We start from the raw sequence: 26,183 nt of genomic DNA on the forward strand, positions 1-26,183 counted from the left end.
TGAAGAAGGCAAGATTCAGTTCCAGGTGCCCAGAGGAAGCTAGAGAAATAGACAAGAACTTGACCAAGGGTTTTGCAGCGCATTGTTAGGGCTTTGGATTTTCTTCCTACAAAAATAGAGGAGCTATTGAGGACTACTGGGAATGAAATAATACCACCAGACTTAGGGACTAAAGTAATTCTCCTGTCTACAATGTGGGAAAATTCATTTTTCACTATTCAAATATTTAGCATCAGGATGATATGGAAATCAAGATGGAATGGCATAGGGAACAGAGAAAATAACCACCTATTTAGAGGTTCCTCTCATTTGATAACAAAGCAAAACCTGTTTTGAATTTCACAAATCCTGCAATTTTGTTGTTTTTTCCTTATGTTGACTTTTTCGCACAATAGTCATTTGAAAGATTTGAAAAAAATAGTAAAAGAACAGTTTACTAATTTTTAAAGTATAGGTCCAAAATGGAAAATTTGGAAAGTATATAAAATAATAATACAGAAAAATACAATCACAAATAATATGTTCTTCCAAAAATTACTCCTAAATATTTCCCTAAACTTTTATGTTTTAAGGATAACAAAACTTCTAATATTTCCACTCTAAGCTAAAATTTTATTAAAAATATACAGAGATGTAAGATTCTCACTGTGGTAGATAATCTCCAAAGATGGTCACCAATAAGCCCTCCACTCCCCGTATATATGTACCCACCCTCTCTTCAAGAAGTGATGTCTGTTTCTTTCCTCTTGATTCTGTTCTGGACTCATAACTTGTTTTGACCAAGAGTGGAAGTGAAACTATACCAATTCTTGGTCCCTAAGAGGCCAAGCTGTTTCTACTTTCATTTTCTTGGAACCCAAACAGCATGCATTAAGGAAGTTCTCGTTTCTGTTGAAGGAAGAGGTCCATAGAGTCCCTATAGACACACTACAAAAAGAGAGAGGCTACTTGGAGGGAAATGCAGGCTCCCCAGCTAAGGGTCTGTGCCAAGGCAGGAAAGAGGGTTTCTTGGATCTTCCAGTCCAGTTCTGATATGAGTGACCCCAGGAGGCACTACATAGATCCAAAGAACTATCCAGTGAACCCACAGGACTTTGAGAAATAATAAATTGTTGTTTTAACCACCAATTTTTGTGGTGGTTTGTTAGGGAGCATTCAATAAATGAAACAATCACAATCACTTGGTCAATTTTTAGAAGAAAAATAAAATGCTGCATTTTTCAGCAGCAGACCCCTAAAAGTTGCATTTTTCACACTGCAGACCCCTTGTTTATGCATCCCTATGAAAAATATACCAAGGCTCACATGGCACAAGCCTGTCTCTAAAAGTTGTGTATGCTTAATTTTGGATTTCCAAGTCCTTATAATTATAAACTGCTAAATCAGACTAAGGAAATTTAAAAAATAGACAAAAAAAATCTGTTAGATTTATTTTCACTTCAATGTGTATTATATGCACAGAGTTGGTTAGAATTTGAACCAAGACCAAAATATAAGACTTATGTGCTGGATTTGGCCTTTGACGAGAAAAAGATAAAGAGTAAAGCAGGTTCACAGGTACCCATATACTTAGAGTCAAGAATATATATGACTTCTCTTCATTGTTGGAAACCTTTGTAAATTTCTTAAGTGATTTTTTTTTTTTTTTAATATACTGTGGACTTAAGTGCTATTTTAATATCAAGTTATAATTATTTTTGGTTAGAAATCTATCCAATAGATGTCATACATTTCTCTGGGCTCATGGTTAACCAGAACAATTCAGAGATGAATATGTAACCAAAGAGATTTGTATATCTTTTAAGCATAACTTTATTGTTACAATGAGTGTAACCATGTGGATTTTTCTTTTGTAGCATAATAATTTTGTTTTGTTAACATACATCCTTCTGGTCACTAATGATAATAATAATAAAACAACATTGAAATTCTCAAGTGTTGTAATATTAGTAGATAAAAGAAACTCAGATGACCTGGTTGAGAAACAAATACTTTTCACGTAAAAGCCAGAGAAATGACCATCAAATATGTTACATGGTTTAAAATGATAATTTTTCCATATCTATTTCCCTAAAAATTCCATTGTTCATTTGAGGACTAAATGTTAAATTGACTCAATTCTCTCTATTATTAGGAGATGACTGCATATTTATTCATAGCAAATTCAAGTACATTCATTTGCAGTTGCCATTCATGGAGATCTCAAAAATGCCACTTTTTGTTGTGTATATTGTGAGAGGGCAAAATAAATAACCTCTCCTGCTTAAAATTAGATTGCTTGGGCTTCCCTGGTGGCGCAGTGGTTGAGAGTCCGCCTGCCAATGCAGGGGACACGGGTTCATGCCCCGGTCCGGGAAGATCCCACATGCCGCGGAGCGGCTGGGCCCATGAGCCACGGCTGCTGAGCCTGCGCTCCGCAACGGGAGAGGCCACAACAGTGAGAGGCCCGCGTACCGCAAAAAATAAATAAATAAATAAAATAAAATTAGATTGCTTTTGAAATGTGTCATCAATCATACTTCAGACTCCAAAAGATCAAAATGAAATGGTTCAGAATTTAAAATTTTCCAGGGTGATAAATGCTGAGTAAGTTAGCAATGTTTGACCATACTTCCCGGCATGTTTGAGAATTTCTGAAGATGATTCACTTCTCTGTTCTATCACCTTTCACTTTTTATGTTAGGTGCTAATGTGTGTAATTAGCAGGGTTCAAACCTGGAGTTGTGACCCCCCCCCCATCAAAGACAGATAAATATCTATAAGAGGTGTGGCCCAGCCACATGAGAATAATATGAAATGCACAAGGAATCAGGTGAACTGCAAGGAGTTTACTGAAAGAAGTTAACTGTAACCTGGGTCACGGGTTGCAAAATGAGCCATACAAGGCTATTTAAGCGTGCAACTAGAACCGCAAAATCCACCTCCATCTGAAGGGTTTAAACTTGGAGTCTTCAGTTATTATAGTAAATATAATTACAATTAACTTTCAGTGTGTCTTGTGTGTGTTATGCAGAAAATTATCTGAGGCATAGGTAGCTCCTAGCGCCTGTTCTCAATTTTATGCCGCCCAAAAGTTTTAACTCATTTGAGGTTGGTAAACACCTTAGAAGATAAATGTCTTTTAACACGAAAATGTTTTAGAATGAAATATAGAGATAATGACATAAATCAAACCCATGGTATTAATACTCTTGATTTCAGTTTAGGGTAAGTTTTTGCTCATTAGTACCACTTCTGCACATTGATGTATAAAGGGCCTGTAATAATTAAAACTCTGAGGATCCCCTGCACAACTAAGACTTATGTTTATACTTTTAAGTTTGTAATCAAATAACTGATTTTAAACATATCAGTTTAAGTTGAACAATATATAAAAAGTAACTAATTTAAAACATTTTGAAATGTTGAAAAGAAAGTTAAGATTTACTATTTTATGAGGGTAATATAAAACATTTAAATACTCGGAAAGATTTTCCTTGTTAAGGTCCTTATGTTGATTGGTTAGACCTTTGAGACCCTTAAGAGAACAAAATACTTAAATTTTATAACTACCATTTAAAATATTTGAGGACATTATAATAAACTAAGTTATCAATGGCCCTTATTGTTTAAGTAAGTTTAGTCTACTCAACTTGAAATAATTGAACATTAATCATGGCAAAAGTAAAGAGATTTTTCTTATTTTACTAACATTATATAAACAATACAAAGTAAGCCTATGATTTTAAGAGAAAAACAGCATTTACATTTGAAACTCTAATAAACTGGATGTTAACTTATGATCTGCAATGAGCACTGAGACCCTGAATTCTACGGAGATAAGGGGACTTGCCCAAGACTGTAGAGCAAACACTGAGACTCAGATTTTAACATGCAACTCCAGTGGCTGTGGTTTCTATATTCATTCTCAAAGGAAAAAGTTAGCTTTCTGTAGGTTTGTGCAAAATTTTTGAGTAAAATAATCTAATCCTCTGAAATACTCTGTAATCTTTTATTGCTAATTTTCTGGTTTAAAACCTACCAAAGCCGAAAGAAAATAGAACATACAGTACTTTTTATTTATTTATTTATTTATTTATTTATTATTATTTTTTTTGCAGTACGCGGGCCTCTCACTGTTGTGGCCTCTTCCGTTGCAGGGCACAGGCTCTGGACGCTCAGGCTCAGCGGCCATGGCTCACGGGCCCAGCCGCTCCGCGGCACGTGGGATCTTCCCAGACCGGGGCACAAACCCGTGTCCCCTGCATCGGCAGGCGGACTTTCAACCACTGCGCCACGAGGGAAGCCCAGTACATTTTTAAATAGTCAAAATAATGTAAATAAGATATTATCTACTGTCATCTTTCTCTTCCCAGTTTAAGAAATAAGTTCATCTTTGTGGCTATGATTTTTAACTCTAAATAGCCAGCAGTTTTTCTGCTGCTGTTGACTTTTTAAAATGGTATAGTTATTTTGAGCCTGTATTCACACTGTATTCTTATTTACAATACATAATAATTCATTTTACATTATTTATTGCCTCTGAACAGACTTGAAAAGATTTGAGTAATAACTTTAAAAAATGATATTTTTTTTCATTCTCCTCTCTTTACCAGTTTTGATGCTGATCCTCTCAGGTAAATCTAAATGGAAAGCAAATAGACCCATATTTCTATTTATATGCACATATAGGCTTTGTATTTGTATACAGTTTTTTTAAAAATGAATTACAAACAGATTCCAGTTTTTTCAGTGCATTCTCTTGTTTTGTTCTTTAATTGTAATTTTTAAATGTTTAGTTATTTTTATATATTTCTTCTCTATAAATGTCTCCTATAGCTGTTTTCACTGGGTAGGTCAATTTTAACGTATCTATGGATGGTGTTTTCAAACTGTTGTCTAGGGTTGGAGCACTTACTTGTCAGCTGTTGTGTTACATTTGAATATTTCCCATGGCCAAAAATGTGCTAGACCTGTGTCCTTCTTAAGGAAAAGTGCTTTATGTTTTCTACATCTGATATTTACACCACAGACATTCAAAAAGCAGTAAACCAAGTCTTATGAAAGAGACAGAAGAATCATCATTTAAAATATTGGTGTCAGAGAAACAGAATTGCTTCTTGATTTAGGATATGTAAATATTCACTTATTAAAAGATTGACTTTAAAACAGATCCAATTTTGCTAAACAACAGAAAAACCATAGAAGAAACTTTTTTTTTTTTTTTTTAAGAAACCACATAAAGCAGGTATAACATCATGGGGAAAGTAGATACTTTCTATATCATTGTCAAAAACCAAAAACTGCTTCTTGATTTAGGACACCATAGACTCATATAGAGGTTTGAGTGGCTGAAAGAAATCAATACTATCCATTATTCCTTAGATGGTGGACTCCGCACATATTCTAGCCTCTGAACATTTCTAAAAGTCTCTCTCAAAGTTGGTAAATTTGGAAAAACTAAATTCCTTTTATAGATGAATCCTGCAGGAAGGTGATATATTTTATAATGACTCCATTAACAATTTCACTTAATATTCAGCAGCCCTGAAGATTTCTATCTTATACTCTAAATCAGTACTTAAGGAAAAAAATATGAGCACATTGACAGTGTTGTCAGGACTGTGATTGAGATGAAGATGCAATTGTGAATGATGTGAAATACAAGTCCTCCTGGGTCCTGACCCAACCTGTACCTGCTTTTACAACCTCTGCTTTGTCCCTCAGTTGTAAGAAGATCTAAGATTCTTAGTCTAGTGACAGAAACTGCCTTTCCTTTTGGTCCATCAGAAGGGGTAGTAGTGAAGAATTCAAGTTGGGAGTCAGGCACATCTGGATTTGAATACTGGTCAGCTGAGACACTTACTAGCTGGTTGAACTGAGATATACTTTTGACATCTCTAGCTTCAGTTTTGTCACTTGTATAACTGGGAAATAACATCTCTCATGATTGTTTAGAGAATTAATTGATATGCATGAATCTAAAAGTCTTAGCACAATGCCTGATGTAATTACTCAGTGAATTTCAAGTAATATAGTATCATTAGATTCACTATGAGTAAAGAAATAATGTAGATGGTATAGGAATAGTGGTAGCCCCCCGAGGACATACAGCGACACTGTATGGTGTTTGGCTGATCTCTACTACAAAAGCAAGATATTTAGTTCAAATTAGTATTAATCACAACAGGAATAGCTACCCACTTTATATAGTCCCAAGCACTTTCGTAAGTTCTTTTCTTAGACTAACACAGTTAATTCTCATAAAAACCCTAAGAAGAAGTGATAACATTCCACATTTTACAGATAACTAAATTGAGATCCAGAAAGGTAAGTTGCTCAAAGTCAAAGAGCCATTCAATAAAGGAGCCAGAATTCAAAACCAAGCAGTCTTTTGCCAAAATCAATGTGTTCTACTACCATACTCTCCATTCCCAAACTGAAAATCAAGGCACCCCAGAGCACCACAGTGAATTCACAGAGGCATCACGGGATTTAATTAAACGTTCCAGAGCAACACAGTGATGCTCGACACCTGTCAGCTACTGCATGGACTACTACTTTGAGGTTGTTTTGCTCCAACATTTTATCACACTACTTGCTTTCAATATCGTGTCATTGTTGGAGGTGGGCTTCCAGTGGTTGTGCTTTACAAAAATCAAATGCTGGGTGAAAATCAGTGTCGAATAGGAAATAAGGCTGGGCACTCTTATTTCAAGGGTTGAGAAGTTGTGCTCTGCCTAACAGGAGCATATGTGCCATAAGTAAAATTGGTGATTTAAGAAGAAAATAAAAATATTATCTTTTCTATCATTGCAGGCATACCTCAGAGATACTGTAGGTTCGATTCCAGAACACAATAAAGCAAAAATTGCAATAAAGCAAGTCACATAAACTTTTTGGTTTCCCAATGCATATAAAAGTGATGTTTATACTATACCGTAGTCTATTAAATGTGCAATAGCATTATATGTCTATACTTTAAAAATGTCTATACTTTAATTAAAAATATCTTGTTGCTAAAAAGCGCTAACCATCATCTGAGCCTTCAGCAAGTCATAGTAGTAACATCAAAGATTACTGATCACAGATCACCATGACAAACAGAGTAATAATTTAAAAGTTTGAAATATTGCAAGAATTACTACCAAAACATGACACAGAGACATGAAATGAGCAAATGCTCTTGGAAGAATGGCACCGATAGACTTGCTCGAGGCAGGGCTGCCACAAACTTCAGTTTGTAAAAAACATAGTATCTGTGAAGTGCCATAAAGCAAAGCACAATAAAACAAGGTATGCCTGGATATGCATATTATTTTTCAAACAGCCCCTAGGTTGTTAAAACACAAGTTGTTTGAATCAAACTGCTTTATACATGCAACTGTTTGGTGTTTATTTTGGCCTAGGGATGCCAGGAGAAAATTACTGAGACACCGAGAACAACAGGATCAGAAAAAGTTGTGGAACTTCTGCACTTCACTGTTCAGTCCCTCAGGGAACACTCTATCAGTTTAATTAAACCTTAATGCACTTATAATTTCTCAGGTACTTAGAAATTCCTTTCTCAAAGAGCTCACAGCAAAATAGGGAAAATAGACCCAAAGATTCATAGGAGAGTGCAATGTTAAGTGTTGGAGGGACCACATCCTCCTAGGCAGGTGACATAAAGATTCAGAAAGTCCATGACATTGAGAAATGCAAGGGAATTTTATTGGGTGGAAAAGCAATCATAAGCAATTTCAAAGAAGAGATGAATGAACGAAAGAGGTTAAAATGTATAGCTCTTATAGAATAATGGGCATGGTAATAATGAGCATTCACTAATCACATTATTACTTATTAAATACTTGTTAGGTACTAGGAAATACAATAGGCACTGAGTTGTGAAGATGAAAGTCAGAGTGCCTTTCCTCACGCTCTGATATCTCATGGGGTTCCTGACAAGAAAACTGAGTTCAGGTGAGTGGTAGAAAATGAGATTAGAAAGGAAAGATAGGGGTGGAAATACTATATTGCCTTTAACTCCTGAAGAGGCAAGGAACTTTCAGAATAATAAATACACAGTCTAATTACTTTGGATTAACTAGTAGCCAAATGCATTCACAAATATTGATATTATTCAAATCAGCTTCATTTTACTGAAAAAAGTTTACCCTCCTGGTGAATAAATGAGAGGCATGTGTATATTTTTGCAGAATCATGACTTATTCAGTTTATGATCTAATTATTGATTCAGAAGATAAATAAATTATCATGAAAAATGTGAGGCTGGGAGTAATTAATGCAATAAAGTATATTGCTCAATATGTGAACAACTTCATTATAAATTCTAGGAAAAGGAATGATTTCTGAAGAAACATAATAACATGACAAAATATTAAGAATTAAATTGAGAGATAAATAAAACATTTGTAGGATGTAGTATTCAAATTCAGTAAACAAATTCAGTGACACTGTCACAATGAGACTATTGAATCTGTATAGCCCTATCTTTCCTGGGGGATTGATTCAGGTGGTTAAGATGCAGTAATAACTCTCCTGTGTCATCTAGTTAATCCTAGATACCACTCTAGTGTTAACTGGAGACCTCTATTTACCTGCAGACTGTCTCAGGTTGCACATAGAAATTCATGTATAATTACACAGAATGGCATCATGTTACTAAAACATATTAGTTAAAAGTCCTCACCTACCCAGTGGGTTAGGAGAATCATCTTTCTAAAATATCTCTCCATGACTCTGGTATGGGCACACAGCTAGAACAATCCTGTTCTCACATATGGTCACTATTCATTTATTGGTCATTTCGATAGAGATTTGCATGTTCACAGCTAGTCACTGTGATAGCAAAAGTACTACAGAATTCAAAAGAGAAAGAGATGATTTCCAGCTGGAAAAATAGGGATGTCTTCAAAGAAGGTGGTGGCATACAATCCATGTACTAGAGAACAGACTTTTCAGTTATGTATGGTTCCATGAGTATCTACAATTCCAGTCACAGACTTCTCCAGGACAGGAAGGTAAAGAGAGAGAGAGAGAGAGAGAGAGAGAGAGAGAAGAGGAATGATTGTAAAGGCAAGATGACTGGTAGCATTAATTGAAGAGCTCTTTAATTGTGTTCACTCACCAGTTTGAGCATCTTTTCTCTTTAGCCATTGTATAACTTCAGTTTAGGTTCTTTTAGTTGCAGTTTTATTCATCCAATGAATCAAGCCTTGGAAATTTTGAAAGCTGAATTCCTGTGTGTGGCAGGAAGGAGGAGAGATATGAATAGAAGTAATGACACAGAATAACATCCTCTTCCTTCCTCCTTTATTAATGCAATTCAGCAAATGGTTATTAAGCATCTCATATGTGGTAGGTCCTATCTGAAATTATGTAAATAGTCATTTACTAAAAGACAAAGTTCCTGTCTCACAGGTCTATAGGAACACAGGGATCTGTAAAGACTCACAATAAATGTAAAACAAAAAAAACCCCATAAATATAGACCAAGTAAATTGGTAGCTCATAAGAGGTAAAAGATAATTGTTGATGATGTTGTGAAGAAGACTTCACAAAGTCTTCTTTGTTTTTAGTCTTCTTTGCTGTTTTTAGTCTCCGGATGTTGATAAAAGACATTTCTTTACTTGTACCCTCTCTAAAATGATTCACAAATAACGAGGATGACAAGAAACAGAAATAAAAATTCCATTGTCAATGAAACACAGAGACAAGTTTTAATCTAAAAAACTACAAGAACACAAAGTGGAAGGATAAATGCAGAAAGAGAAAGCATCATACCAAAATACTCTCAAAGGAAGATGACTGCAAGAAGTAAGTGAAATATCTTGTGGATTCCCCTCAAAGGACCAGGAACTGGAGTCACCTTATAGCTTGGAAGGTAGTGGCAGGGATGCTAAAACTGGAATAGAAGGCTTATTTGAAAGGCTTTCACTTGGGCTCCCAGGTCATCACCTTCTCCAATCAGTGGACTGTCCCTCTCTGTCTGTCTGTTTACCTCTCTCTCTCCCTTTCACTCACACACAGACAAAACCTATGGGAGATTGGAGAATATTTGCAGAGAAATTGAGTTACAGGATCTCCAGACATTCAGTCTTAAGACAGAAAAGAAAATAGCTTCAGGCTTGAGACAGAAAACTGACTTTGGATGATCTTTCTGTGCAGAAACTGAAACACCCAAAACATAGACTTAAAAATATCCATGTTTAGGAATTTTCCAATAAAAAACTGTCAGCCTTAATAACCTAAAAATGAAGAGCATCAGCCAACACACTACATTCATGAATACTGATATATGAATGAAGAGCTAGGGTTATGAACCATTTGAGGAAGCCCTCAGTATACAAGAGTAAGGCCTTCAAATAATAATAACCATTAAAATGGCATTGTATGGAAACAAAAGAGAAAACTTCAAAAAATCACTGATTTCTTCATATCAAGATTGTAAAAACTTGGGAAGGATAGTTTGGGAGTTTGGGATTGGCATGTACACACTGCTACATTTAAAATAGATAACCAACAAGGACCTACTGTATAGCACAGGGAATTCTTCTCAATACTCTGTAATAATCTCAATGGGAAAAGAATTTGAAAAGGAATAGATGTATGTATATGTATAACTGAATCACTGTGCTGTACACCTGAAACTAACACAAGATTGTTAATCAACTATACTCCAACATAAAATAAAAATTTTTTTAAATGATTTTACAAAAAAATACAAATAAAAACTTTTTCATCCACAAAAAAAGACATTAAAGAAATAAAAGGAAGAAAACAATACAGGAAGTAGAAATAGTTTTTGGAAGCTTACATTATGATAGCTAAAATCAAAACAACAAAAATGATAAAAAAAATTACATTCAGCACACAGTTGTAAGATAAAGTTGAAGGAGTTATCCAGAAAGGAAAGAAATAAAAATAATTTTATAGTAGTAGCAATAAAATAAGAAAGGTAGAGAATTAATCTATAAAGTATAACATCCTAGGGAACTTCTAAAACATAGACAAGAAAAAAGAAGGGGAAAATAATATAAAACATATTATCACAAAAATATCCCAGGTGTGAAATGTACTGAGAAGAATATTCTTGAGATATTAAAATATTTTATCTGATAGAGGTTTCAATGAAGAAAAGTGAGATTTGGCCAAAAACTGGATGTCAGGGCGAACACTGACTCCAAAACCAAGAGAGTAGGGACTTAAAGTCCTGCTTTCACAAAAGTAAAAAGTAAGACCTGGGTAAGTGACTTGCCCATACTTTCACAATTCACTGATCCAGAAGTCCTCAGGTCCTTAATAATGTGTGTTTTCCATAATTTTTTTGAACTCTAATTCTCATTTATTATTCTCCTCTCTTCTTTAGGTTATAGTCTGTGGACAGGTTGTAAATATGGGTAACATAATTGCTGAAAGAATGAATATTTATTCCTCACACCAATCCAATTCATGTTGTTTTCCTCAATTCAAGTACTGGTCACTTGGCCTTTCATACAGTTATGTCTCTCTAATTCATAATTTAATGGAAATGATTTTGGCAAGTCCAAGAGACATCTGAGAGTTAAGTTTAGCATTTGTGTCATTAATGTTTTCTGCAGATTGATGACCTTTGTGTTATTAAGATGACTGCTTTCCAATTCCTCTATAGAAATTATCATTTTCCGCTCTCCTTTTTCTTTTATTTACAAATGTAATCTCTGATCCATAAATTAAGAAGGTGGAAATGGTGTGTGGCTAGCTTTTCATATAATCATACATAAGGGGTCTAATTCACTGAGCCATCTCAAATATTTCCACCCATTTTTGGAAGAATTCTGAAAAGAAGTCAATGTGGCAGAAGTGAAGGAGGGAACTGTTGGCAAGTGTGTCACAGGCTCTTTCAGGTTCCCTCTTCCAAATAACTGTAATATGAATTTTGAAGCTGAACTATTAGTAAAGTGATTATTTCAGTCCTTTTTAAGTCAGTAGATGTAGATCATAATATGACTATCATTTTATTTGTTTGTTGATGGTCTGATTTTAGGCCTTAGAACATTCCTGTCTAGGCACATTTGAGAAAAAAGAAAAAGTAACATTAGAAAACCTGTGTGTGTGTGTGTGTGTGTGTGTGTGTGTGTGTCTGTGATAAAAAAAAAAATTGCAAAATCCAAGGACAGTGCTCCCTTGGTCCAGCTCAACGTTTAGAACAGCTTCAACTTAAAAAAGTCCATGATCACAATATTTATTTTTACATATCCAGATATTTATGCTATTTACTAAAAGTTCTGAGAAATAGTTCAACGGAGTTGTCTTATTACCAGGTTCAGAGGAAATGTTCTTTATCATTTTGAGGAAGTTTCATTCTATTCCTAGCTTTCTGAGTGTTTTTATTATGAAAGGGTGCTGGATTTTGTCAAATCCTTTTTCTGTGCATCACTTAAGATAAGCATTTTTCTTCCTTCCCCCCCCCCCTTCACTCTATCAATGTGGTGTATTCCATTGCTTAATTTTTCTTATGTCAAACCATCCTTGCATCTCTGGGATAATTCTCAGTTGATAGTGACACATAATCCATTTAATGTGCTTCTGGGCCAGCAGTGATTTTGCACCCTAAATAGACATTTGAAAATATCAAGGTAGTATTGGTTATCACATTGGAGGAGGGTGGTAGCAGCATCTGGTGTATGGAGGCCAGGATATTGCAAAACAGTCCACAATAGACAAAACAGCTGTCTTTCCTCTTACAACAAACCATTAGCCATCCCAACGTGTCAATATTGCCCAAGTTGAGAAACTCTAAATTATATCAACCCTAGTAACATTATTCTTTTGTTAACGTGTCATTTAGTCTCTTTCCCCTCAGGCTCCTCAAATCACCCTACCCTCTTCTTTCTATGCTCTAGCCCCATTGAACCTCACTTCGTTTCTTCTGTCAGTCAAGTTGTCTTTTGCTCTCATCTTCCACACATTTACTTTCCTCTGATCAGAATATCCTTTCCCCTTCCTCACTCCCCAACACCATGGAGTTTTACTTCTACTTATTCCTTAGTTCTCAGTTATTTCCTCCAGGAAGGTTTTCTGATCCTCCTTAGACTAAGAGAGGTACTTTTGTAGTATTTCCCCTCAAATCCCACACTGCTTATATCATAGCATTTATCAGTTTCTTAAAATAACAAGTTAATCTCTATAAGGTTTATACCCAATCCTGTTTGCTCATTGTAGTATCTTCAAAACCTGGGCCTTTGCAATTTACATAATAGTGTTTTGCTTGTTGTTTGTTTATTTGTTTGTTTGCTTTTAAGTTATAGAATGGGCACAAGAATAACTGAATGAATCAGCCTACATTTTTTTTTCTTTATCTGTAACATTCAGGAAATGTAGCACTTAAGAAATGTAAGTTAATGTTTTGTGTGTGTACACTTAAGATATCTCTGTGAAACAAAAATAACCAATTAAAATATTTTTAATCTAGTTACCTAAATCTTTAATACTGTGCCTTACCCATAAATGACAGCTAATATATCTGATTGTTTTAAATTACCAAATTATTGATTCGCTATCTGTGCAAAGACTGAGAGACAAACCCAGAGTTTTAGAGCACTCATTTTCAGAATTGGTTTTGAATAAATTCTGAGATACACAAGCAAGATTTGAAAATAGAATCTGGGGCAAAAGAAAGCAGTTTATTTACCTTTTAAATCAATAGGCTTGGAGCACAATTTTCTAGGAAATTCTGGCTTTCCCAGGCAGAGTTCAATTTCTGGAGAAAGAAATAAAATGTAGTCTGCACACAGTCAAATGCCAGAGGCAATGCGAGTATTGTGCAAGTTCAAACCAGGTCAGAATAAAAATGACTACTAACCAGCCACCCAGCTTGTAAAATGATATAAGAACTCATTCTTACTTATTGCCCTTTACAAATATTAAAAAATAAGTCATAGTGTCAGCAAGATGCCTCAAGTTTCAGTGTTGCTTTATGGACTAGAAGTGTTTCAAGTAAGACTTGGCTGTGATGTGAATTTCTGTAAATCAAAGCCTACTTTTCCACTTAAGCTAATCAAGGTACTGATACTACATACATCCTAATGTTTATTTGACAAGCCCCAATACACTGAGATGATATCATCTTAAGAGACAAGATTTAAGACAAAAGCCAGTTCCATATTGCTACGATGAGCTAGATGTGTTCTGCCTTTTGGGGATTGTAGTTTTCATTTTGCTTTTATATTTCATTAGCATTTTAAATTCTAATATCTCCTTTTACCATTAGGTACTCTTCATAACCTCTAGAATCATAGCAGTTCTTGAGAGCCTAACAATCTTCCAAACCAATGTTATGTTCCTCAGTTTATTTTTGTCTTCCGCCTATGTTTTCCTAAATAGTTAAATTGATAATTGTTTGGAAAAGTTTCAGATTTCATGAGTTTATTTTGCTTGCCAGCCTTCTGAGCCTCCATTTCCTCATCTTCAATATGGAGGACTGCAGAGAAAGTTAAAATCAGTACTTGATATTAAAAAAAACAAAAAAACAAACACGTGCATATGAATGTATGCTAATTATAGATTCTTTAGATAAATCTAATTCTGCTGGTTAAGACTTATTCCCCACTTTTGGCTTATCATGTAGTAAGGTGAGAGTTCATTTAACTGGAAGGATTTTCAGTGATCTGACCTTCCCTAATCAGTTTACCTAAAGTAGCAGAATGACTCCCCATCTCATTATACCTCAGGTCACTAATTATTCTATTTATTTATTTCTTCATACTTATCACAATCTTTATTTATTATGGCTCTGCCTATTTTCCTATTGTCTCTGGCACCATCACCTTTAGAATAAAAGCTCCAGGAGGGCAGAGACCATTTTTGCCTTGTTCAACTTTTTATCACTGACACAAAGAGCTCTTAGTAGGTCATCAATCAATGTTTGTTAAATAAGATTTTTTTGGTTGCAGACACATTACATTTTATGTAATGAAAGTAATGTCCTGGGTCAAGCCAGAAGAGATGACAAAGGCTTTCAAAAAGAATGCATAATCTTTATATTTAGAGCTTCTTCCTGTGTCTCTTCCACATGCCTCTTCTTCCCATCACCAACTAGGAACTCCCCACATGACCAGAGGAAGGATAGAGGGAAAGTCATCTGGAGAGTCAGCACCTTTCCCATTAGTTCTGGATCCTCTTATCTATTAATTATCTGATATGTCATCACCACATCACTGGTGTCCTAAGTACCTTAAATTATACATATATATAAGCATACATACATATATATATAATATATAAATTGTATAGAAGTATATACATTTCATGTATTTTATATGTATTATATATAGTTTACACATGTTTTTGTAAAAGTATTTATTTGTTTTCAGTTAAAGTGGAAAAGTTAAAAATGCCTATTTTTGTCTACTACTTGATATGGAAACACTTTTGCTTAAAGGATATATCCTATCACAGTTCTAAAATAACTATACAACCACCAGAAAAAAAGGAAAATTAATTTCTCTTGATATTACAACTTTATATAAACATTTCTATTATATTCTAACAATATTATTATATAATGAACACAAGAAGGAAAATTTCATAAGACTGATACTTCGTGTTTTGTAAGCCAAATCCATTTTCGATTACATAAATTCTTTGAGTTCAGATTATGCATCAAGTTTATCCATATTAATATCTACTGTGAGATATATATGTAAGCACATAAACCTCTCTAAATGACTATATTTTATTCCCCTATAACCATGAGATTTAATTAGGGCTATGACTAAGTAATACTGACCAATAATATGATTTGGTTGACACAACCAGAGGAAATCTGTAAAGTCAATGAACTACTTTGATATCTTGTATAGAAAAACAATAAGTTGATTGAATTTTCACTTTTTAATCTGTTACTTTGATATCAAGTATTCTCAGCATTAAATATATTTTGTTGATTGAATTCTTGTCCACTAGAAAAAGACAGTCTTACATATAACTAGAGGGTCTTTTCTACGTTTCCAGAATTTTTTAGGGTCTTCTGCTAGGCTAAAGCAATGGTTAAAGTGATATTCTCAATATGTAAAACTTCAATATTTGATGCAGCCATTCAATTTTGTGTGGGGGTGTATATATATATATACTAGATTGTTCAAAAAGAAAAAAAAACTTTGAGCAATAGAAAGCAAAGGGTATGTCTCTGAAATTGAGTGAGCACCCACTACAGGGCCCAGAGGTTCAAAACTTTTGTAGCAGCGAATGGCTGTCTACAAGAAATATTCTAAATGAAGCGCGTACCAACCAGATTTACATAATTGGCTTCTCTTTAGCTACTTTTAGAATCTACCTTGAGTTGGTTTAATCTATTTATTGGTTGAATTATAGAGACAACCTATCTGAATCAATCAACTCATTCTTTTGAAATTATGTTTCTTTTATCTCAGAATATAATTTTTCAGACCACAACTTTCAACATTACTTGTACATAATAAATGTTTTTGACATTTTGTTACATAATGATTACTTTGTTGCATTCATTCCCATATGATGACACCCTAAAGTGACCAGAATGACATGTGAGGCCAAGATACAGAGTGGGCACCACCCCAATCCTGTGCATCTCCATTAATTTAGGATCAACTGTAATGTTCCTTGTCATCAGGTCAAGTCCTATAATTCATTCTCTGGATAATTTGGAAATCATCTGGTCCAACTGCCCCCCCCCCACTCCACAATTTGTCAGATAAAAAACTGACATTCAAACAAGGAGAGTACTTTCCGAACGTCACACAGAAAATTAGAGACAGTGCCTATACCAAAACTCAGGTATGTAGATAGATTAATGATTGATTGCCCTGCAGGGATGGAATCAATGAGTTGAAAATTGAGGAATTTAGTTGTGCTTGTTTCAGGGAAACAAAGTCACTAGCTATTCACCTAATTAGTTTTAAAATTCAACAGCCTCTTACAGATACACGTATTTCTACAGAACAACACGCTTGAGGGGGCTGTTTGTTTCTATAGTTTTTGATCAAACAAATGACAACATTAGAACTTCTGATTTTCCCTTTAGCAGCCCAAATATATTCAGCTTACAAGCTGAAAGATATTGACTTTTAATAATTCAAGCTTTCTGAGTACTATTAAGTTCCATAAAGCTATTTTAGGTAGGCAGTTTTTCATTTCTTATCTCATCTAATCTTCATTTCAATATTGGAACAACTAGGTGTATGCCTTCTTTTATTTGTATGGTTTTCCTTTTAGGATTTATATAAATGAATATAAGTGAAAAATGAGTAAACTATATTCCAGGAAGGGTATTAGAATACTAATATAGCTAATGCTATTCTTGGGAGCCACTTAGGAAAAAGTGGATTCATTTAAAAAAGCAAGTCATAGAATATTATCAAGATTAAGAGATCAGCTGTATGTTATTAAAGAACTGTAACTTTCCAGAACAACTACAGAGCAGTATAAGCACCAAAGACTTCAGCATATGCTTCTAAAACTATGTGCATATTTTAAGTGCCAGGCAGAAGGCCCAATTTTCCCTGTTTGTCTGGGATGGCCCTGATAATAGAACTCAAAGTATTGCATCCCAGGAACCTTCAATTCCCAGGCAACTCAAGAAATTTGGTCCTATTGGTCTGACCAAAAGTTCCAAGTGAAATAGTAGCTGGAATTGTATTGTCTTCATGCATGTAGGCACAAGCTGGTAAAAAGGTTTGGGGTGATTTTTGGTTTCAACTTTTCCTAGTTTTGTGACCTATGGCAAATCACCTGACTTTTTGCACTGTCACTATCCATTTTTATAAAATGTGAATAATACTTTTCTCACATACATTTATGAAGTTTAAGTAAAAATATGAATGTGAGGTGCATTTTAATATTCAAAATGATATATAAATATAAGATGCTTTTCTTAACTCCAGCAAGTTTGTAGGACCAATGCTGGAACATAAAACACTTTCTAAGTGACAAGTGTTTGAGGTGTATGTACTGTAACTTAAACATTTAAGTGTACATGAATTGGTTTTAGATATGAGTTTCTAGGTAATTTTCAACAGTTACTGATTTAAACTCCCAGGTCATGCTTTTGAAAACTATCTACATCAGGCAGTGTTCATTTACATAGAATACATTTTGTTTTCTTTCTTTAATTTTTTATTGCTACTTTAAATATTAAATCCCTTTGAGAAAAAGCATGCTTCCTTAATATGGAGTTTAAAAATTGGTTTGAAAGGCCAAACCTTAATTTTAGTGTGACTTACCTATAAAATGTTCTGTCTTCTCTCCTCTTTACTTAATGAAAAAGCCAACTGCAAAACAAGAAGATTGATGGGTAGCAATAATCCGGGTGTTCTAGTAATAAAAACCTTTGCTGAAGTCCAATTTTTATAAAAGAAACTGATTCTATTTCAAGGCTAATGTACAACCCAATGTCTAATAAATGGCAGAGATTTACTAATTATAGCAGATGTTGTCCATGCTCTCAATGAATCTCCCACCCCCATACCTATCATCAGGATTCACACTACAACTCTGATGACTGTGAAAACCTGACTATCTCTGTTTCTGGCCTGAGAAACATGCTTTTCTTCATGCAGGCCAAACTAGCACTGCCTGAGAGTTAATGTTCCCAGAACCAACTCTCAATCAAGTATGGTTGAGAAATTGATAAATAAATACTCATCTTCTGTGCCCCTCATTTGGGATAACTGAACATTGTTCTGCATCCAGTACTCCCCAGAGAGACTGAGATCCCGTTGACCACACTGACAACTGGCCTGATAATAAACTTTTACTGGCTCCATTCTGTGTCTGAGTAAGCCACTTTCCTTCCCATGTTTCTTAGGATAACTTCCCAACCAACCTTTTTGTATTAAAAAGTCCTTGACTCACAGTCTACTTTTGGGGGAGCTCAGAAAAAGAAAATACTGTTTGATAAATAAATTAGTTCACCCTTATGAAAAGATAGACACATACACAGAAAAACTTCTGCCTCTCTGTGTCAACATATAAATCATCTCATCTTTCTCTAAGCTGGTTTATAAGAGCTGTTGTAAATGGAACTCAGCTTAGAGTTGGGGAGAGTGAATCCTTTCTTAATTAACTCATTATTAAACTAATTATTGAAACGTACTATTTTACTTTATCTCAAGAGATTCTTTGAATGTAAATAATAAAGTTGAAGTCATAGAATATAAAGAATAGCAAAAGAACTGAGAACTCTATTTTTTTTCAACTGGGAAGTTGATCCATTAACATTAGGGGCAGACCCTGGAGATATTCCATAAAGCTAACTTCTGCTAAAGTCTGTTCTGACATCTCCTATATGATAAAAGTTCCTGACATTTAGCAGGAGTTGACGTCTTTGTATTCTACCTGCAAATGGTAGGTCTGCAGGGAAGATGGAGCACTATAATATGCATCCTAGAAATTTAGCACCTGTGCTCAGAAGTAGGTAGAGTGTGAATTATCTGCTGCTGCTGATGGTCATGTCTCATACCCAATTCTGCCCTGGGGTATGGGGTACACAAAGGGAGGTTCTTGTTGATACTGTGGATGCTGTGTGCAAGCTTCCAAAGGAACAATTAATCCTTCGAGTCTAATCAAAGCCTGCTTAGGGGGTTGTTCTCCTTGAATTAATGGCAGTATGAGTGTTCAATGAGGGAGATTAGCCCCAGAAGACAGGGAAGCAAATTAAAACTTTATTTTGATTTGAATTGGGAGTGAATAAAGTATTGTCTGCTCACTTAACTCAAGTGAAGTTAACATGAGAGAATGAATGGAGACTAGCTTCTCTGTGTGGCAAAGGAGACCTCAGGGCACTTTGTACCCAGAAACCTCCTGAGACAGAGCTGAGATGGAGGTGGCCATTCATCATGCTCTAGGGTGATGGAGATTTTCAGTAAATGCTGTATCAATGTAGTTAAATCTTCCCAGAACCAATAAAAATGCCCTTTGCCTTTTCCACCCTCTATTACAAGTAATTGCTATCCATCTAATTATGGATAACTTGGAAGTAGTTACAGAGTACTTGGAGTGCCTGGGGGGATGAAAAGTTCGAAGGAAAAATGTAGCCGTGTATCATTGGCATTCATGAGAAAATTCACATTAGGTGTTTGAAAGGCAGGTCCCCAGGAGGCAATAGAGAAGTCAGGAACAATATTGTGCCAAAAATACCATTCTGGCTGGGGACATGAGGGAGTTTATGTCAGGTAGAGTGAAGGAAAGCTATTTGGAAAGAAAAGATATATATGCTTTTCTATATGCATTTAGCTTATTTATATATGTACATCCCCTGAAAAACTAGTATGTTCTGGGAACTGACAAGCAAATTGGGACTGAAATTTCTGAAATATGCAGCTGTGCTTATATTTCTTTTACTGTAAAATCTCCAAATAACATCTTGCAACATGATCAATATGTTTTCAAACTCATAACGTTTTAAAATCTGTTTGCAACCAATAATCCAAAAATATGTTGCACCCAGGTACCACTTTACACTTGTGAGGCCAAGTTTAAGCCATTGGAGATTCAGATGCAGAATCCAAAGTCACTGCCCTTTCAGAAGTCATACCTCTTCTGGAAGCCTGGAAGTCCCATTGATGACATACCAGACATATAGGTTGGAAAAAGATGTTAAGAGGAGGATAAGTGATATCATCCTTGCCTGGAATCACTTTCGTGCAAAAAGAATTCTTCTTTCACTTATTTCCTAGACTGTTTGGGTAATAGTCACTTGAAGACAGGCAAGGGTAAGCCTACGTACTTCTCTTCATTACCCTTATTTAAAAGGTCTAGTGTATCACCTTTCAAGGAGACTGTACTGAATTCTATAAGGTAACAAAGAGAATGATAACTCTCAAAATTATTATTGCTTCTGAATGCTTTTTCCATAACACCCCTGAAATACATTGAAGTCATAAGTAGCAACCATTCACCTGCTCAGTGAATTAGTGTAACTTGATCCTTCCTGCATACAAGGACACACACACTCACATACACTATCCTGAAAAATAGACCAGCAAAATATATTATGGAAAAGCAGTCATACCTTAAATATTTTATTCATTCCTTCATTAAAGATAAATTGATTAGAAGTTGAAAGTGAAAGCATTTCTAAATGAAGGTATAATAAAAATCTTCATGGGATAAAGGTCATTGAATCTTGGCAGAATTCTAAAATTGGAGAATTCTAGGAAGATGGACCAACATAATCAAAGATAGAAGCATCCTTGAAAATGACCTGATCTTTTAAATTTGGTTGTTTTGTACTTAATAATAATAACAATAATGATGACAACAATAATAGCAGCTATTATTTAGTGAGCTCTGGTTTCATATGAGATACTCTTCAAAGCAGTTTATATGAATTAACTTATCCTCACCTCAGACTTGGGAAGTAGCTACTATTATTATTCCCATTTTACTGATGAGGAAACGAAGGCACAGAAGAGTTAGGTAACCTGTACCAAATTCCTTACTGAATGAGAGGCAGAGGCTGGATTGAAAGGAGGAAGCATGGCTACAGAGCACAGACCTTCAGCTACCACTGTCTCCTCTTGAAAAGCTCAAAGCCACTGAGTCAATGACTCTGTCATCCTTTCCATGTCCCTTCAGACATGGTGGCCTAATAGAACCAATGCCCTCTTGCACATAGGAGTTCAGGGCAGTAGTGGGCATCTACCTATATGCAAAATGGACTGCTGGATTGGGTTGGGAGCTATTCCCCAGAATCATGGCCTTTTGTTTACATTATGCAGAGAAAGGAAACTACTGTAGTGGAAACGTGGCTGTTTTCTGGTGTTCTCTTTCCTTCCACAGATCTGCTTAGTCTAGTAAGCGGCCATAGGGACTGAACAAAAGGCAGTTTTAAGAGCACCACTCTGCCCTTAGTCTCACTACAGCCTGTCCCACTTTAGATATTTTCCTAAAACTACCCTTACATTCAAGTTGCCTACTGTTCTGGAAACCAATTAATGTCTTTTTCAGAATAATTCCAAGTATATATGTCCAGATCACTGACATCAATCCTGTGCTTCCTATATATAATATGGAAAGGGCCTTAGTCTTAAAATCAAAAGACCTAGGTCCAAGGTCCAGCTCAGCCACATACTACCTATATGCTTTTGACCCAATACTTGAAGTAGTGTTACATTATTTGGAAGCCTGCCCCCTACTTGTTTCTGTTGAATTGCCTGCTCTCCCATCTCAGCATAGAATTCTGAGACCAGAAATGTTGCTGGATTTACTAAGATTATGTAACTGGTTACTGGCAGTGGTGGACTGTCTCTGAGCTCTTTGGATTCCTGGTCCAGTGATGTTTTCACTGGGCCAGTCTGCCCACGGGGAACCTCTGCAGAAGGTACTGCTCCTTTCCTCTAAGAGTGCTTTTCACATCCTCCTGTTATTCCCTCCCCACTGTTCACAGCTCACAATACCCTTACCTAGATCTGGATATAAATTAGAATACAGTTTTGTCCCAAGTCACCAAAATTTAGAGGGTGGAAAATATAAAACAATACTTTGAAAAGAGTATGCATACTTTATCCTGGCTGACTCCAGGAAAGTTAATTAATCTCTCGGAGCCTCACTTTTTGTTTTTCTTGGTAATTAAAAAAAAAATCAAAGTGAGACATTTTATTTGAGAAAGCACTTTTCACACTATATATCAATTTACAAAAGTGGGGTACTATTTATATAAACATGAGATCCAGGTATTGGAAGGCAGTTTAGGTCCTATTAGTAAGAAGGCAGGAAGCGGGCATGAACTGGGAGAAATCTGAGATAACTTCTTAATACCCTGCCTTTGGGGAAGTGTATCGTCAGGTCACCAGATGACTTTTTTTCCCCTTACCTACAAAAGCCATCTCCAAAGGTGAAAGAATGAGCAAAGGGCTGGGGAATGAGGTCTGTCCCCCATGCCCCAGGCCACAGCATCTTTCCTCCCGGGGACCATGTATTTAGCGAGAGTAACACACTCAACAGAAAGCCTGATCTGCATTTCTGCAACTTCAAAAAGCCAAGGAATGGGGTACTTAAGAGACCAAGGTTCAGTGCCATTCCCTGTTGCCAAATGAGTTATTTTTTTCTCTCTCTCCTTTTTATTTTTCTTATTTTAGAAATTCTAGCTTCTCAATAGCAGAGGAATTTCCCAGTTTTACAGCGACAGTGTTGACAGGCAACTGCATTTTCCTCCGGAGATGACTCCTATTTCTGTGAGGTCAGGACTGCCAACGGGAGCACATATCAGGGGACAGCTTGATGGAAGAGAAGGCAAAAGGTCCAATTGTCCAGGGGCTGGGGACCATGAACCTTAGCCAAAGGGAAGAGAATGGAATCAGTGTACATCCTGCTATGAGTACTCACTATTTCTTTCCTCTTTCCTTCCTTAATAGATAGCCTTGGAAGAAAGTGTGTTCTTTCTCAGCAGAGAGCTTACAATTGCATAGCTTTAATGTATTCATGACAATATGAATATATAGATAATATTTTGATAATTCTTTCCAGGTAGATCAGAAAATTCACACATTCATGCATTTTAAAAAGATACAACATTACGTGTGGTCAGAAAATCACTGATTGGCATGAAAGTGATTAAAATCTAGCCCATTTCCCTGATCAGTTATGTAGGAGACAGAAACATTAGTCATTTAATCCCTTATGCATATCTTGGGCTTTTTTCAATTTAGAGAGCTCTTTTAAATCCTCTTTTAGTTGATCCCTATAAAAATTTGGAGCAGTCAGTAGGACAGATATTACTGTCCCAACATAAGAACAGAGGTTACAAGACTTAGATCACATAGCTAGCTGTTGGCAGAGTTGGGACTTTGATACCATTGCATTTCTGGTCCAGGGCTCTTTTCTCTCTATTAGGTTTGTGTTATGGAGCATTCATTCACTCTAGGGTAAACACTGAAGAAAACAGAATCCCAGGATCACGGAAGTCTAAGAAACAGTATGTACCCTTCTCCTGAGATTCTATAATGTGCATTAGAAGAGTAGAGACACTGAGAAATCCTACAGGAAAGAACTTGTTCACCTTATTTAACCTTGCATTTTGCATAGTATTTGACTACATGCTACTTTTTTTTAAGTCCAAAAAGCACACTGTGGGAAACATTGCATTGTGCCATATAGATTCATAACAGTTCAGGTTATTCACAATGAAGGAGCAATCTTCCCTTTGCAACTCTGATAGGAAGAGATCTTTCCTATCAGAAATATGTTTGCTCAGAAATTAGAACTGAATCTCCCAGGACTGGCTTTAGGCAAAATTGTAAAGTTTGTAAGATTGGCCATTGTGGAGGAAAGCAAAGGTTCAGAATTGGAACAGATACTGGTCAGATGAGAAACTTTTCTGCCATTTATTAGCTGGGCACACCTTTGCACAAGTATTTACCCCTCCAAGCTTTAGTACCCTCACCCATTAAAGGAAAGCAATCATTTTACACACTTTATAGGACTGATGTAAAGATTAAATGAGACGATGTACATACAGTCCTTGACATAGAGCCTGGTAACTGGTCAGTATTCAAAAACTAATATTATTAATACTTTTGTTGTTAATCTTCCCTTTCAGACAGCCTGCCAGTATCCCATTCATTCTCTTCCTCCTATTTTTCTATCCTGTCCAAAAGGACTGCAGTCCAGAAGGACTGCTTCCAGCTATCTCACCTAGCTAATGTAGGACAGAAGTGGCAATACACCGCCTTCAGAGATCAGGCAGGTGATATGAGACTAAGGTGGGCTGGATCTTAGACGAACTGGGTCTATTGTCTAAACTGAGGCAAATGATATTAAAGGGCCAAGCACTGCTGATGCTTGTTGTTAGTGCCTTTTAAAGGTGTTGTTACTGATACCAAGCAGGGCCCTGTGAGGCTCCTATGCTCAAAAACCTTTCTGTGTCCCCTAGTTCTTTGATTAAAAGAAATAGGCTTTATTCAGTCTCCATGACCTTTCCTGAGTTCCAACTGGCAGATTCAAGCAGCTGTTATTAGGGAAGGGAGGGGACATGAGACAGGGGAGAAACAAACAATAGTGCCACCTTGGGGCAAGGTCCTGTTCCCCATCAAGGGATACACACAACAATATCTTTAAGCTGCTTTGTAGATACTGAAACCCCCATCAGGTGAGTGAAGTTAACAGTTAGTGAAGGTATGCTGCCCACAAGCATGCAGACCCCAGACCAGTTGGAACCAGAAGGTTGATGATGCTGACTCCCACTTACCTCACCACCAACCAGTCAGAAGAATGCCCATGAGCTGATCACACCCTCTTTGAACCATTACTATAGAACTTCTCACTACCCTCTTCAAGTGGGGACACACAGCTTTGCTGGCATTAGCCTGCTGTGGCCCCTTTTGCCTGGCAAAGCAATAAAGCTATTCTTTTCTACTTCACCCAAAACCAGAAGGTTTGATGCTGACTCCCACTTACCTCACCACCAACCAGTCAGAAGAATGCCCATGAGCTGATCACACCCTCTTTGAACCATTACTATAGAACTTCTCACTACCCTCTTCAAGTGGGGACACACAGCTTTGCTGGCATTAGCCTGCTGTGGCCCCTTTTGCCTGGCAAAGCAATAAAGCTATTCTTTTCTACTTCACCCAAAACTCTGTCTCCAAGATTTAATTCAGTGCTGGGGTACAGAGGCTGGATTCAGCTTCTTAACCATGTAGAAATGTGAACCATTGACACCAAGTCTTCAGATACTTAAAGAGAAGCCAGAATGTTCCTTTTTATTCTGGTTTCCCAATTTTCAAGTGTTCTTCTAGGGGAATCCAGCTTTTGGACCACCACCTAATGATCCCTGGTACAGAGGATTTTCAGCTTCCTGCTCCTATATGGAAATAAAAGATACAAGTTTTGAAGGGCTTAAGAAGTCATCTAGCTTAACCTTCTACTTGGTGCAGAAATGCCCTCTATAATATTCCAGAGAAGTTGTCATCTAGCTGCTCCTTCTATATGCCTAGTCATAAAGAACTTGGTATCTCAGGGAGAAACCACTTTTCTCTTTGTATGCACAATCTCACTGAATCCTTATATAAACCCATGCAGTAGATAGTACTTTTTCCATTGTCATTATCATAAAACTAAGGCTCAGAGATGGTATTTTACTTCCTCTAAAGTCACAAAGCTATTAAGTGACTGTAAGTTTTGAGATACAAACCTAGAAAGTCTAGGTTTCAAAGCCAGTGCACTTAACCACTGGCTGGACAATT

At 36.1% G+C, this 26,183-nt stretch overlaps 1 protein-coding gene across 2 annotated transcripts in view; it reads left to right on the forward strand.

Annotated features, from left to right (window-relative positions):
• The window catches only part of CNTN6 (contactin 6), a 293,689-nt gene that overhangs the window by 23,266 nt on the left and 244,240 nt on the right, over positions 1–26,183 (forward strand). Inside the window, exons 3-4 of one of the 2 annotated variants that reach the window (XM_007450033.1) lie at positions 17,616–17,622; positions 17,663–17,665. The exons of the other annotated variant lie outside the window; for it this stretch is intronic. The gene's annotated coding sequence lies outside the window, so the exon portion shown is untranslated. The remainder of the gene's footprint in view (positions 1–17,615; positions 17,623–17,662; positions 17,666–26,183) is intronic. 2 annotated transcript variants of the gene reach the window in all.

Source organism: Lipotes vexillifer, unplaced genomic scaffold (genome assembly GCF_000442215.2).
Source record: "Lipotes vexillifer unplaced genomic scaffold, Lipotes_vexillifer_v1.1 scaffold1041, whole genome shotgun sequence".
In the NCBI taxonomy this organism is placed as follows: Eukaryota; Metazoa; Chordata; class Mammalia; order Artiodactyla; family Lipotidae; genus Lipotes; species Lipotes vexillifer.